The sequence below is a fragment of the Vombatus ursinus genome, unplaced genomic scaffold (assembly GCF_900497805.2).
Source record: "Vombatus ursinus unplaced genomic scaffold, bare-nosed wombat genome assembly UNPS02014773.1, whole genome shotgun sequence".
In the NCBI taxonomy this organism is placed as follows: domain Eukaryota; kingdom Metazoa; phylum Chordata; class Mammalia; order Diprotodontia; family Vombatidae; genus Vombatus; species Vombatus ursinus.
Genome location: NW_020954551.1, coordinates 15,016,798 through 15,030,175, shown reverse-complemented (window position 1 = coordinate 15,030,175; position 13,378 = coordinate 15,016,798). Strand labels below are relative to the sequence as shown.

Below are 13,378 nucleotides of genomic sequence, written 5' to 3'. Positions count from 1 at the left end.
TTCACAATCCAAACAATGCAAATGTAATTATGTTGTCAGACTTCACCAAGAAGTGACGAATTCAGCATCTCCTTGTTGCAGGAAATGTTATGGGACAACATGTGCTTTTCTTGATAAAGTTTCAGGACTTTTTTTCATAATATCCTTTTTACACGTACAGTTGTCTCCCCATAAGAATGTAAGCTCTTTGAAGACAGTGACTATTTTTGCTTTTTTTTTTTCTATGTCTAGTACTTAGTTCAAGGCCTGGCACAGAGTAAACACTTAATATAATAAATGCTCATTGTTTGGGTGATTGGCTATTTATATCACATGCCTTTTATTAGTTCTTTCCAGCTATGGGAAATGACAGTTGCTTGTTCTTCCAAGCAGATCAGCCTATCTTCTCCAGGTATGATACCCAGGTAGGGAAAGTGTAGTGATTGCCCACAAAGTCAATCTGTCATATTTCTGTTCAGTGCATTCTTTGAATGATAATCTTTAAAAAGCTGTGTCAAAAGACAGAGTGCCAAACCCACAAACACAAAATGTAATGGCCTCTGATAAGCCATTTCTGCAGTTTCAATCAAAGTAGGTATGTGGCTTTTTCCTATCTCTCAAACACAGAAGCTCAAAGTCCTAGGAACATGAGTATTTCTTTAGTAATCACTTCTTATTTATGGATTTTAAAGTAGTCCAGAGCTACAATCCCAGAAAATCATTACTATAGAACTTGGCTTATTAGTGTGCCTTTTAAATATATACAAACACACATATGACTAATCTGTGATTTTGTCAGAGGAAATCCTGATTAGAGGAGTTCCCTCCACCAATGAAGATTGCAACCCCTTTATACCTTAATAGATCATAGATTTAGAACTGGAAGGGGTTCTGGTGGAGACCTAGTTTGAATCCTTCATTTCACAAATGCAGAAACTGAGAATCAGAGAAGGTAAGTGACTTGACAGAGATGCCAGAGTCAGGATTTGAAACAACCCTCCCCCCCTATTCCAAATACTGCTCTCTTTTCACTTTGGATAAATACTAAGGAGTTCCTTCAGTCAATAAGAGAAGATAGGAGACTAGGGCTATATACCTACTATGTGTAACAGGTGAGACTTGAACCCAGGTCTTTTTGTCCCCAAATCTAATATTTTGTCACTATATCATGTTTATATACATATATATGTTACATATACATATGTATGCATATCTATCAATCTACAAATACATATCCATGTGAATATATGCAAGAGTAAGTTGGTCTTAGAGTCCAAAGGATCTGGGTTCATTGCTAATTCGTAGCCATGGAGGCAGTTTCTCACTAAACTTTTGATATTAAAAGTCTGGACCATTCTCCACCCCCTCCCACCTTCGCTCCCACCAGTGTAGATACAGATTTAAAAAAATCTTCTGACTTTAACTTTTCTATGTAGGACCTTGAACTCAATATGTCCAAAACAAATCTTATCTTACCCTCCCACCCCCAATCTACCCTTTCTAGGCTCCCCTTGCACAAAGCTCCTCCTAACTTCTTGTTTTTGTTTTTTTTTGGTTTGTTTGTTTTTTTTTGTCAATAGTACCAACATTGGCCAGTTTTCCAAACTTGAAACCGGTAATCATTCTTCACTTCTGTCTCTTTATCATCTCCTCATCCAATAATTCATGCCATCCTGTATATTCTATCTCTGTGATATCTTTCCCATCAGTCATCCTCTATTGTCTCCTAAGAGTATATTACTGTACCCTGTATCATGTAAGTAAAGTCTGTAACACTCTTACTCAGGATGCTTCTGAAGGTCTCTACTGTCTGTGGGATAAAGTACAAGTTCCATTACAGCCCTTCACATTCTAGCTCCAACATGTTCGAAAGGTGGTTCTCATTACTCCTTACATATGCTACATTTTAGCTTTCTTATTCTTCAAGCAAGGCATTTTGTCTTTTTGTCTTTGCGTAGGCTGATAGCCACCCCTCTCACAGTCCCACTTCTACCACCCCTATGATCTTTCTCCTCATTTTTGTCGTCTGCAATCCCTGGCTCCTTTCTTCTACTGTTTTGATTTACAACACTCTCCCCCAAATCCTTCTAAAATGACTTGGCTCTGTTGATATTGACTTGGCAACATGCTACAGTGGAAGGAACACTGGCTCCTGAGTTGAAAATCTTGGGTTAAATCTTGCATCTGATGATTGATGCCTAGGTGACTTTCAGGAAGTCACCTCCCTGGATCTCAGTTTCCTCATCTTTAAAATGAAGGATTTGAACTCACTGGATTTTAAGGGACCTTCTAACTTCAGATCTATGCTTCTACTCCTGTGGTCAAAATCACTCATTCATCACTCATTTAGACTTAGTGGGCTTTTCACCTGTCATCTTTCCTCACTCCAAACCTCTTTGTATATGACTGCTGATTAATAAAGTACAGATCTAATTGCCCCATTTTCCTGCTCAAAAATGTAAGTGAATTCTAATGGATTACATCATAGAAATTAAGTTCTGTAGCCTGGCATTTGAGGCCCTTCTGCATCTCATCTTACCCAATCTTTTAGCTTTGGCTCCCATTCTTCCCTCAGTTTTTCCTCTATGCTCTACTTAAAAGAGTGTTTCACACCACATCCTATGTTTTCTTATCATTCTCTCTTGGATGATACTAATCCCTCTGCCCAGAGTACCCCCACCCAATCTTCTTCTGCCTGTCAAAATATTACCCCCCTATTCTTTAAGGTCTGGACAAAAATCTACCTCTCCCATGAAGCCTTCAGGAAGAGGACTTCTATCCTTTGTAATCTGACTCCTGTTCAGAGTCAGAGGACTGGGGTTTAAATCTCAGCTCTCCCGCTTTGTGACACTGGACAAATGCTTCATTTCTGAGTTTCATTTCCTTCATCTATAAAAGGATTAGATTAGACTAGATGTCCTCTAAAGGTCCTTCCCACTCTATATTTATGCTCCTAGGACTATATGCTTCTCCCCATCAAAGCTCTTTAATTGTATCTCCAATATGGCACTTGAACAATTAATCACAAGGGAGAATCTGATATCGGAATCCCCCTCTCTCCATAGAGAGATATAGAAAACATCTAATAAAAGTGTTTACTCTAAGCCAAGCACTGAGCTAATGGGAGGGGGTTGAAGGAATGTGTCTTCTCTTTTGTCGACTCCCCATTAAGTAAGTGTACATCATACATAGTCGGGTAATAAATCTGTTGAATTATTGACTCCACAGGATGATTTAGGGGAAAAAGCTCTGAATTTGGAGTCAAAGAGACTGGTTTTAATTCTGACTTTGCCACCTGATAGCTGTTTTACCCTGAACAAGTTATTTGACCTCTCTGAGCTTCAGTTTCAATCTATGAAAAATGAGGGGATGGGACTCAGTCTCTAAGGCTGCTATTTTAACTCTGAATCTCTGATCTTATGAATACTAGCATTCTTTAACAATGTTGAAAATGAGGTGTCAGAGAAAACTAATCAGAAAATTTAAAAATGTTTAAATTGACTTAAAAAAATAAGTAGAGATCCACATATAAGACTGAAAAATTGGGAAAATTCTTACCACAGCTAAAATAAGGAACCATTGAACATTTAGATACATGATAATCATGCATCAAATAAACTTTTCTGTTTGCATCCCCAGGGTTTAACACAGTGTATTGCACATAGTAAGTGCTTAATAAATGTTCATTCATTCATTCATTAATTCATTCTTCCATCCATCCAATAATCCATCCACCCATCCATCCATTCTCCTATCAATTCATTTATTTACATGTGTCATTAAGAAGGGTGAGAAATTGGAGATTTAAAAATTTGTGGGCAAGTATAGATCCAAACTGAGGTTTGGCGGGATTTGAATAGAGCAGAGGTTCCCAAACTTATTTGGCCTACTGCCCCCTTTTCAAAAAAAAAAATTACTCAGTGCCCTCCTCCCCAAAATCTACTTTCTTTAACCCTTTGACAGTTTTTTTGAAATTTGCATCATTTCAAAAATACATAAACTATTTTTTTAAAAAAATTGGCACTTCTTAAATATAACTGTATAGTATTATATTGTAAACAAGTCATTGTATGCACAAATTCCTGCCAATATAGGCTGGACTTCCCAACAATGCACAACACTGCTCGCCTGCCAACACTTGCTTGTTAAGACCTGTTGGAGGACTTGACCACCGATCATTTATAACTTGTATTTTGTGTGTTTATTTGGAAAATAATGTAATCGCTATGATGTTGACTCTGTTCACAACAGATGACACATGTACAAACGGTTTTTCAAAATTTTCTTTTTTTCTTTTCTTATGTTTCCACTGCTCCCTTATTTTTATTCAATACTCTTCCCCAATTACACCTGAGGCTACCACCACCCCCCTGGGTTGTTCCAGCACCCTTCAGGGGGCAGTATCACCCACTCTGGGAACCTATGAAATAGAGTATACTCTTAGGGGTCCCTTTTTGTCATCATTTATTTGTAAACATTCCAGTCTCACTCAATGAAATCACCAGCAATAAAGCTCTCTGGTCTTGGGGAGGTTGAAGGGTGGGGGAAGAATTACCTTTGCCAGCATCCCTCCAGTGGAGGGGTCTATCAATGGAGAATTTTCCACTGAGGCACATGGAAAATGAACTGCTCCTGCCAGTGAGGTCAGTTTTATAGAAAGTGACTTTGCCTTTTCCTGACAGGTACAGAGCCTGCTGTCTTTTCTTGTTACTGCTCCTTGACCTCTCAGATTCAGTTCTCTTTGTCGCAGGCTAACAAAGTAGCCTCTGTCTCTTTTTAACACAACTAGGTACTAAATGGAAATGTAGGCTGAAGGATAGGAAGTTCTGTGAAATCTGTGAGCCTAACCTTTAATGCAAGGATTTGAAGATTCACTGATTCCCAGGGGAGGAAAATCTAATAATAAAAACATTTCAGACCTGTTCATGACCTCCCCAAGAGAATATCAGAAGTGGGTCTTATAAACGTAATATGATGTGACTCTTATCTAGAACATGTGGGAATTGAGTTCGTTTCTTGGCTCTCAGACCTGGAAAGGACCCCAGAGGTCATCTAGCCCAACCCCCTCATTTTACTGATGAGGAAACTGAGGCCCAGAGGAGTTAAGAGATTTGTCTAAGGCTATACATGTTGTGAATGGTACAGCCATGATTAAAATCTAGGTGGTCTGACTCCAAATTCAAGCTTTTCTCACCAAATAATTGTGATTTCCTCATATATAACCATTTTTTTCTTATATAATTTCTTTTCATTAGAATAATTCTCTAATTCTGTTTGGTAAATAAATGATGCCACATTTTCAAAACAAGGTAGTTGTATTGTCATTGTTCAGTTATATATGTAATTGACAATTTTTATCAACCACTGTTAACTCCTAATTTACCTTAACTTCTAACCAAATTGACCTACTTCTCATTCCTTGTATATGACATTCAATCTCCTACCTTCATGCCTTTACTCAGGCTGTTTCTCATGAAAGTAATGCCCTGCCTCCTCTTTGGATCTGCTTTCAGGAATACTTATTTCCATTCAAGTTCTAGCTGAAGTGCCACCTCCCTGTAGGAGGTTTCTCTAGATTCCCACAGGAGCTAGTGCTCTTCCTTTCCAATTGACTTTTTGTATAATTGATAAAATAGAAAGAATGCAGGATTTGGAGTCAGAGGTCCTGTGTTCAAATTCTTGGTCTGTTTCTTATTAACTCTGTGACCCTGGGGAAGTCACTTAACTTCATTGTAAATCAGACTAGATCAGGGGTTCTTACCCATCTTTGTATCATGGGCCCCTTTGGCAGTAAGCTGAAAACGATGGACAGACTCATTCTCAGAATATTTTAAATGTACAAAGTAAAATATATAAGGTTTCAATGGAAGCCAATAATATTGAAATACAGTTACCTATATTATATATAGGCATATGTATGTGTGTGTATATATGTGTGTGTATGTATGTATGTGTGTGTATAAACTCATGATCCCCAGGTTAAGTATCTCTGCACATGATGATCTCAAAGTCCCTTACGTCTCTAGAGCTATGATCCAAATCCATCTGTTAGTCTGTCTGTCTATCTGTCGTTTGATACCTAACTCATAATTTATTTATTCTTCTCCCCAATTCCTGCCCTTGTACGAGGGGACTTTAACTTGTATACTGATTATCCCTCAAACACTCTAGCCATTCAGTTCCTCAACCTACTCTCCTTGCATGAACTATTCTCCCCACCTCCACCTCAACCACACACAAAAATTATCATACCCTTAATCTTGCCATCATGAACAAATGTGCCACCTCTAAGTTCAAGAATTTTGAAATCCCATCATCTGTTTATAATCTATTGGCTTTTTACCTCCTGCTTTGTCTTCTGGTACAAACTCTACTCTTTTTCTGCACCATTTCTTCCAATCTCTTGACCCCCCCCCCCCCAGTTCTCTCCCAGGCTATTTCCTCTGCATTAGCCACTTTCCTCACCTTGACCCCTTGGCTGAACCAATTCAACTCCACTCTGTCTTCCTCTCTTGAATCTCTCACCCCTTATTATGTCACTGATCGTGTCCAGCCAAGCCTCAGCCTTGGATCATTCTCACCATTCGCTGCTTTTGCACCTACATGTATGCTGCTGAACATGCAACAGTTATGACTAGGCCCTCACTGCTGCTAGGCAATCCTAGTATACCTCCCTTATCAATTCGCTATCTTACTCTCTACAGAGGCTTTTCTAAACCTTTTCATCCCTTCTCAAACCTCCTGTAGCTCCCTGTACCCCCACTCTCAGCTGAGAACTTGGCCTCATATTTTATAGAACAAAATTAAGGCTATTCACCATGACCTCCTTCTTCTCTCTTCTTCATCTCCTATCACTTGGGTGCCTTCTGCCTCTCTTTCCTCCTTCATCTCCATCTCACATGATGAAGCGGCTTCATCACTTACCAAGGCTAAACCCTCTACTTATTCAAGGGACTTCACTCTATCCCAACTCCTTCAACAGATTGCCCCCAAAGTTGCTAATGCTCTCTTAGTTGCCAAATCTTATATCCTTTTCTCAATTCTTATTCTCCTTGATCTTTCTGCAGCCTTGACACTATTGATCACTCTCTCCTCTTTGATGTTTTCTTCTCTCTGGTTTTTGGGGACACCACTATCTCCTGGTTCTCCTACCTATCTAACCTCTACTCTGTCTCCTTTGTTGGATCCCCTTCCAGATTACACCCTCTTTTCTTCTCTCTCTGCACTACTTCACTTGGTGATCTCATCAGCTGCTATGGATTTAATTACTATCTCTATATACATCTCTTTAGTACACCCCCTTCTCTCCTTTGGCACCGCCATTGGTATGGTATGGATCCTCATCATCTTAGACTTCAATCATTGCAAAAGCCTGCTGGTAGATCTGCGAATTTCAGGTCTCTCCCCACTTAAATTCATTCTGCATTGATCCACTAAGGTGATTTTTCTAAAACACAAGTCTAATCATTCCCCACTTCCACCCTTTTAAACTTCAGTGGCTTCCTGTGGCCTCCAGGACCAATTACAAAATGCTGTATTTGACAACACTCCTACCTTTCCGGTCTCCTTACTCCTTACAGCCCAACATATACTCTTTGATCCAGTGGCACTGGCCTCCTGGTTGTTCCACAAAGAAGACACTCCAGCTCTCAGCTCTGGGTATTCTTGCTGACTGTCCTTATGGGCTCATGAGCCAGGGCACCAGAAACCACAGTTATTCATAGGGTTACTTGATATAACACTGAGACCAGTAGCAGTAGCAACTTTCTGACTGCCAAGTGTGTTGAGGGCATATCCTCAGAAGAGCTGCTATGGCTCCATACAAAATGCCTTGTTATAATCTCTTTTATGAACCCTAAAATAATTGCCTCTGTATTAACATTTTGTCAAGGCAAATGGGAAAGATGAGAATGTGGATAAGCTTACCCAAAACCCCAGGCAATGGAGTAAAGGAGCTAGTTCCTAGGGTCTTCGGTAGATAAAATAAATCCTGACCTTTAATCCCTGTTTACTGTAGTACTTTCTTTGTTGCAGAATGACCTGCAGTTTCCTCATAGGCCCCACAGCAGACTTTTCCAACTCCCAAGGAAACCACAGGTGACAATTGAACTGATTAGTGCTAACAATTCCCGGGCTGTGTTGAGTTGGAGGATTATGTGAACTTTGCTTTCTCCAGATGGGTGGGCTATTCAGAGCTTTCTTAAAGAGCAAGGAGGCTCAAACCCTGGGCAAGTATATTACTCTTTTATAGGAACTACAGGATTCTCCTTTTAGATACAAAGCCCTACACAGATTGCCCTGGATGCCTTTGATGTCAATATGGGAGCAGATCCAGAAGGAATAATGTTGAATCTTGCTTATATCATCTCTGTCACAGAAAAGTTAAAAAAATGATATTTAAATGATGACTGGACAGCACACAGAATCAAAACTGCATTTATCATGTGTTTTCTTACTAATTCTGGGCAATCTGATCATATATTTTTGGGAAAAAGAAGTCATTTCCTCAGAGTGTTGATTTTGTAATCAAAGAACCTGGGTTAGTCTTGACATTACCCATTCCCACCTTGTTGCCATTTTTTTTTTTGGGCTCACTGATTCCTCATTAATGGAATGAAGGCATTGGATTAGATGACTTCCTAAGGTCCTAATCTATGTTCTTAAAATCCTAAGATCCAAATGTTTGAATCAACCAGCCAATCAATCAGTCAATAAACAAATGTTTACAATGTGTCAACAATGTTCTAGGCACTGTGCTAAATGCTAGAGATACAAAGAAAAAGTGAAATAGACTCTGTCCTCAAGGAGCTTCCATTTTAACAACTCTAACCATTCTTTTTAATGGAACTATAAGTAGGGATTTCTGAATGTAAGGGAATGCATGGTATGAGATTTTTCAGTTTCTAAATTTATAAAACAGTAGCTAAATTCTCTCTGCATCCTTTAATGATAACCATTTTTCGTGTTTTCAGTCATTTTTCAATCATGTCTGGCTCTTCATGGTTCCATTTGGGGATTTCTTGGCAATGATACTAGAGTGGTTTGCCATTTCCTTCTCCAGTTCATTTTACAGATGAGGAAACTGAGGCAAATGGGGTCAAGTGACTTGCCCAAGATCACACATCTAGTATCTCAGGCCAGATTTGAACTCAGGAAGGGGAGTTTTCCTGAATCTGTACCACCTTATAAACCCTTTTATGTTTTAGAAAAAGAAAGGACATGACTACTCATACTTCTCCAAAGAACCATTTCTCAGAGTAGAGGTACACACACAGGGAGTCTCCCGTTGACAGAAATGAGAGGTTCCTAAAAAGCTGACTAGAAAGCAATGCCCAGCACTCTATGCACTGCACCTGGTTGCCCCAGTTACTAACATATGGCTTTATATAAATATAAATGTAGAACCCTTTCCAAAATTATCTCCCATGAGTCAACTCTGTGAAATTGGCACTACAGGCATTGTTCCCACCATTTTACAGTTGCAGAAACGTGGGCCATAGAAAGGTAAAGTGTCTTGCAAAGGGTCACATAGTTCATAAGTGTCACAAGTGGGATTTAAACCTGCATATTCCTTTTTTCATACCTGGAGTGTTATCTACTTTGTCCTGCTCCTCTCTTCTTAAGGTTTGTATTATAGAATAAAGATTCCACGTTGCTACTTATGCACTGATTTGGTTGAAACAACGATATTCATTTTGGTAGTAGTGACAACAATACAGTTGGGCAGTTGAGAGGTAGTGAGCAGACAACAGAACTGCTTCTGATTTTACAATATGTCACTGGACAAATCACATTCCTGAAAGGTAATCTTGCTTTCTAGTCAGGTTTTTTTTTTTTTGTAAATTCCCTTTTTTTGGTGAGGCAATCAGGGTTAAGTGACTTGCCCAAGGTCACACAGCTAGTATGTGTCAAGTGTTTGGTCTGAGGCCGGATTTGAACTCAGGTCCTCCTGACTTCAGGGCTGGTGCTCTATTCACTGTGCCACCTAGCTTCCCCTCTAGTCAGCTTTTTAGGAACCTCTCTTTTCTATCAATGGAAGACTCTCTGTGTGTGTACCTCCACTCTGAGAAATGGTTCTTTGGAGCAGTATGAGTAGTCATGTCCTTTCTTTTTCTAAAACATAGAAGGGTTTATAAGGATATCATCAGATTGTAGGAGAGACAGTAAGGAGAAGTAGAAAGAGTATTCAACAGAGTCAGAAAACATGGACTCCATTTCTGGATCTGCAACTTAGTAGCTGTATGACTTTGGACAAATAGCTTGATTTTGTCTAACCTTAGTTCCTTCATCCGTAAAATATGGTCCTTTGGAACCTGGGCTCAAATCTTGACTCTGTCATTTCTTACCTGTGTGACCTTAGGCAAGTGACTTGACCTCTCTAGGTCTCACTATCCTTATCTGCAAAATGAGAATGTTGGACTAAGTGACTTCTGAGGTGTCTTCCATTCTTAGATCTATGATTCTATGATACTTCTTACCTACCTCAGAGGGCTGTTATGAGACTTGATGAGATGTGTATGTTGTTGCAAAGTTTTTTTCTCCCACTTGGGAAATTCCCTTTGTATTCTATCTACACTGATTGTACAAAGACTATTATTATTATTATTATTAATATTATTATTTTTACAGTCAGCATTACCTATCTTATCTTTTATGTTCACCTCCAAATCTCATCTAGTTCAGAATTCTCTCCTTAGTCATATACTTTTTTTGGGAGGGGGGAAAGTTCCTCTTATTCATTTCTATTTTTTTTAAATGAGGTGATCATTTACATTCAAGTGGAGTGTCTATCTAGAACTTATGGTACATAGTGGAAGTTGCTGATTTAAATGTAATTTCTGCCAAATGACTTTGTTGTGCATGCTTTGAAGGAACAATATGCTATTCAAAGAATTTGAAGAAATATAGGAAGAGCTGTAGAAAACTCTCACAATTCCAACTGCCTCCACCAGTAGCAGGTGGCAAGCCATCTATGAGTGGTGAATAAGTCCTTGGGAGATGCTTGAAGGAACATTTATGTTAAATGGTTTGCTCAGGGTCACAAAGCCAATAAGTCCAAGGTCTTTCTGACTCGAAATCCAACATTTTATCCACTTTGCCTGCTACCTCTGAAGCCTTCTATAAATGTACATTATTATTATTATATATAGCCAACTAGAATTATATATATATTGTATTGTATTATATATAGCCCACTAGATTTTACAACCAAATCATGTCCTTTAAGTACTCTTTTCCTCCTTTTAATAAGTAAAACTATCGCCTTTTATAGTTATAGACATGTTAAAATATTACTTATGTTTAATTCCTGCTCCTAAATATTAAATTATGCCCAGAAATAGTTGGTACTGAGTTTGTTTGCAAAACTAGTATTCACAGTCTTGGTGGTAATGGGAAAACTGCATACTGATTGTAAGGTATTTCATTTTAATCCAACTCCTACTAGAGAAGATTGATATAAATAAAATTTAAATAGAAAACACATTTCAGATGCCAGCAGTGAAAAAGACTTTGTCAGCCTAATGAAAAGATATCTATTTTCTCCATTTTATTCAATAAATGGTGAGTCATTTTCTAAATGGATTAGATTAAAGGAAAGTTCAAACTCCCAGTGAGAGGCTCTTGGCACTGATGGAGACTTTAGACACGGGAGAATGAACAGAGGCATGTAAAACCTCTTAGGCAGCTTCAGATCTATAAAAATGGACACAAATTGGGATAGTAGTATCTCTAACCCTGAGCTCACCTGTTCCTTAAGAAACCTAATCTGTTGGAATTGAACAAAGCACGTTGTTTCTTTTATTTTATTAGGATGTCACGGGTTGCTGAATGAATTACAGAACTGGAAACTTGGGAATCTATGTAGAAGTGGTAGAGGCTTGAAGTAAAACTCATTGGCTCTGGATGTCTTATATATTTGTTTTGGAAATGGGCAGAGATATGTGTTAAGTAGAAGTTTGATAAGGTAGAGCCATGATAAGGAACAGAGGTGATGATGTGTTAATGCAGGCTGTGGGGAATTTGTGATGGTGTCAGTTCCAATATAGTCCAATTTAATTTCAGAAATCCCGGTGAATCATTTGTTCAAAGATGGTGCGTTAAGTGCAATTCTCAATGGAAAAACATGAGTGAGACCAAGTGGATTTTCAGTGCTTAGTAAGTGAGCAAATCACACACACACACACACACACACACACTCCTTAGCAAGAACTACCCAACATTTCTAGAATTGTGTCTATCTGATGTAACTACCAAACAGGTAAGGAATGAGAGCATCATTAAAGTACTTGGTTGTTTTATCTTGATAATGTCAAAGAAAGTGTGAATCCTCTATCAAAAGTGTTTTAGAGCTGATACCTGTTCAAAACAAGAAGATCTTTGAGATCCTTTCCAACAGCAATGTTTTTCTGTGATTCATTTTGGTTAAACTTGATTCTGGGGAGGTTCTAGTTCTCTTTCTGTACCTCTCCTCCCTTCTTCCTTTCCCTCTCCCCTCTGGAAAAAGGTGTTTCCAGCTATATATTGACAAATGAAATGAACTTTTTTATTTTTCATTTTTATAATGAAATTAAGAACCATAGATACCACCATTTCAATATTTCAAGAACTAAAAAAGGGTAGAATATAAAACTCTGAACTTCTGTTATGCACAGTTTTTAAAATGTGTATATTACACTTGACAAAGTAACAACTAACCCTGTTGGAGGCCTGCTAACTCCTGCTACTGAGGAGGCCGATGCTGGTCCGTCACTTGAGTTTAGGAGTCCTGAGTTACAAAAAGGCTAAAGCCAATTGAGTAAGTGGCTGCATTTAGTCTGGCACAAATATGGTGAGTCTTTAGGAGTGGAGGGCTCCCAGACTGCTTAAGGAGAGGTGAATCAGCCCAGCTCAGACAAAGCGTGCAGGTGAATGCTTCCATATCTATGAATATTGGGATAGGGTCCCTGAATGGTTGGTGTACTTCTAGCCTAGGCTAGATAGGGAGGCCCAGTTTCCAAAAAATAGTGACACAATTATTCTTCTTCTGTCCTCTTCTGATTTTTGTTTTCTGTTTATTTTTTGATGTTTTTGTCAATTCTTTTTTCCTTTCTTTTTTCTTTTTTCATCTTTATCACTATCTACTAACTCATCTTTAACTATGTTTTTTCCAGCTCATTTTTCTCCTTTCCATATTTTTGTGACTCCAGACCATCTAATGAAAAGTGGAGAATTCCTGCCTCCAGATAGATAGACAAAGCATCTGGATAATGGTGTTTTTCACTTTTCATTCTAAGGCCTTGGTGTCTGACAGACACATCCTAAGGGTACTTTACTTACTTCACTGTGTTTCTCCCTCACTCTGCCTGGGTAGTGATCATACTGCCCTTCAAAGAACACCAGATGTGGAGGACAGATACCA

At 38.7% G+C, this 13,378-nt stretch overlaps 1 protein-coding gene across 1 annotated transcript in view; it reads right to left on the bottom strand.

Annotated features, from left to right (window-relative positions):
* Positions 1 to 13,378, bottom strand: part of TAFA1 (TAFA chemokine like family member 1) — a 510,220-nt gene that overhangs the window by 7,407 nt on the left and 489,435 nt on the right. The window lies entirely within an intron of this gene.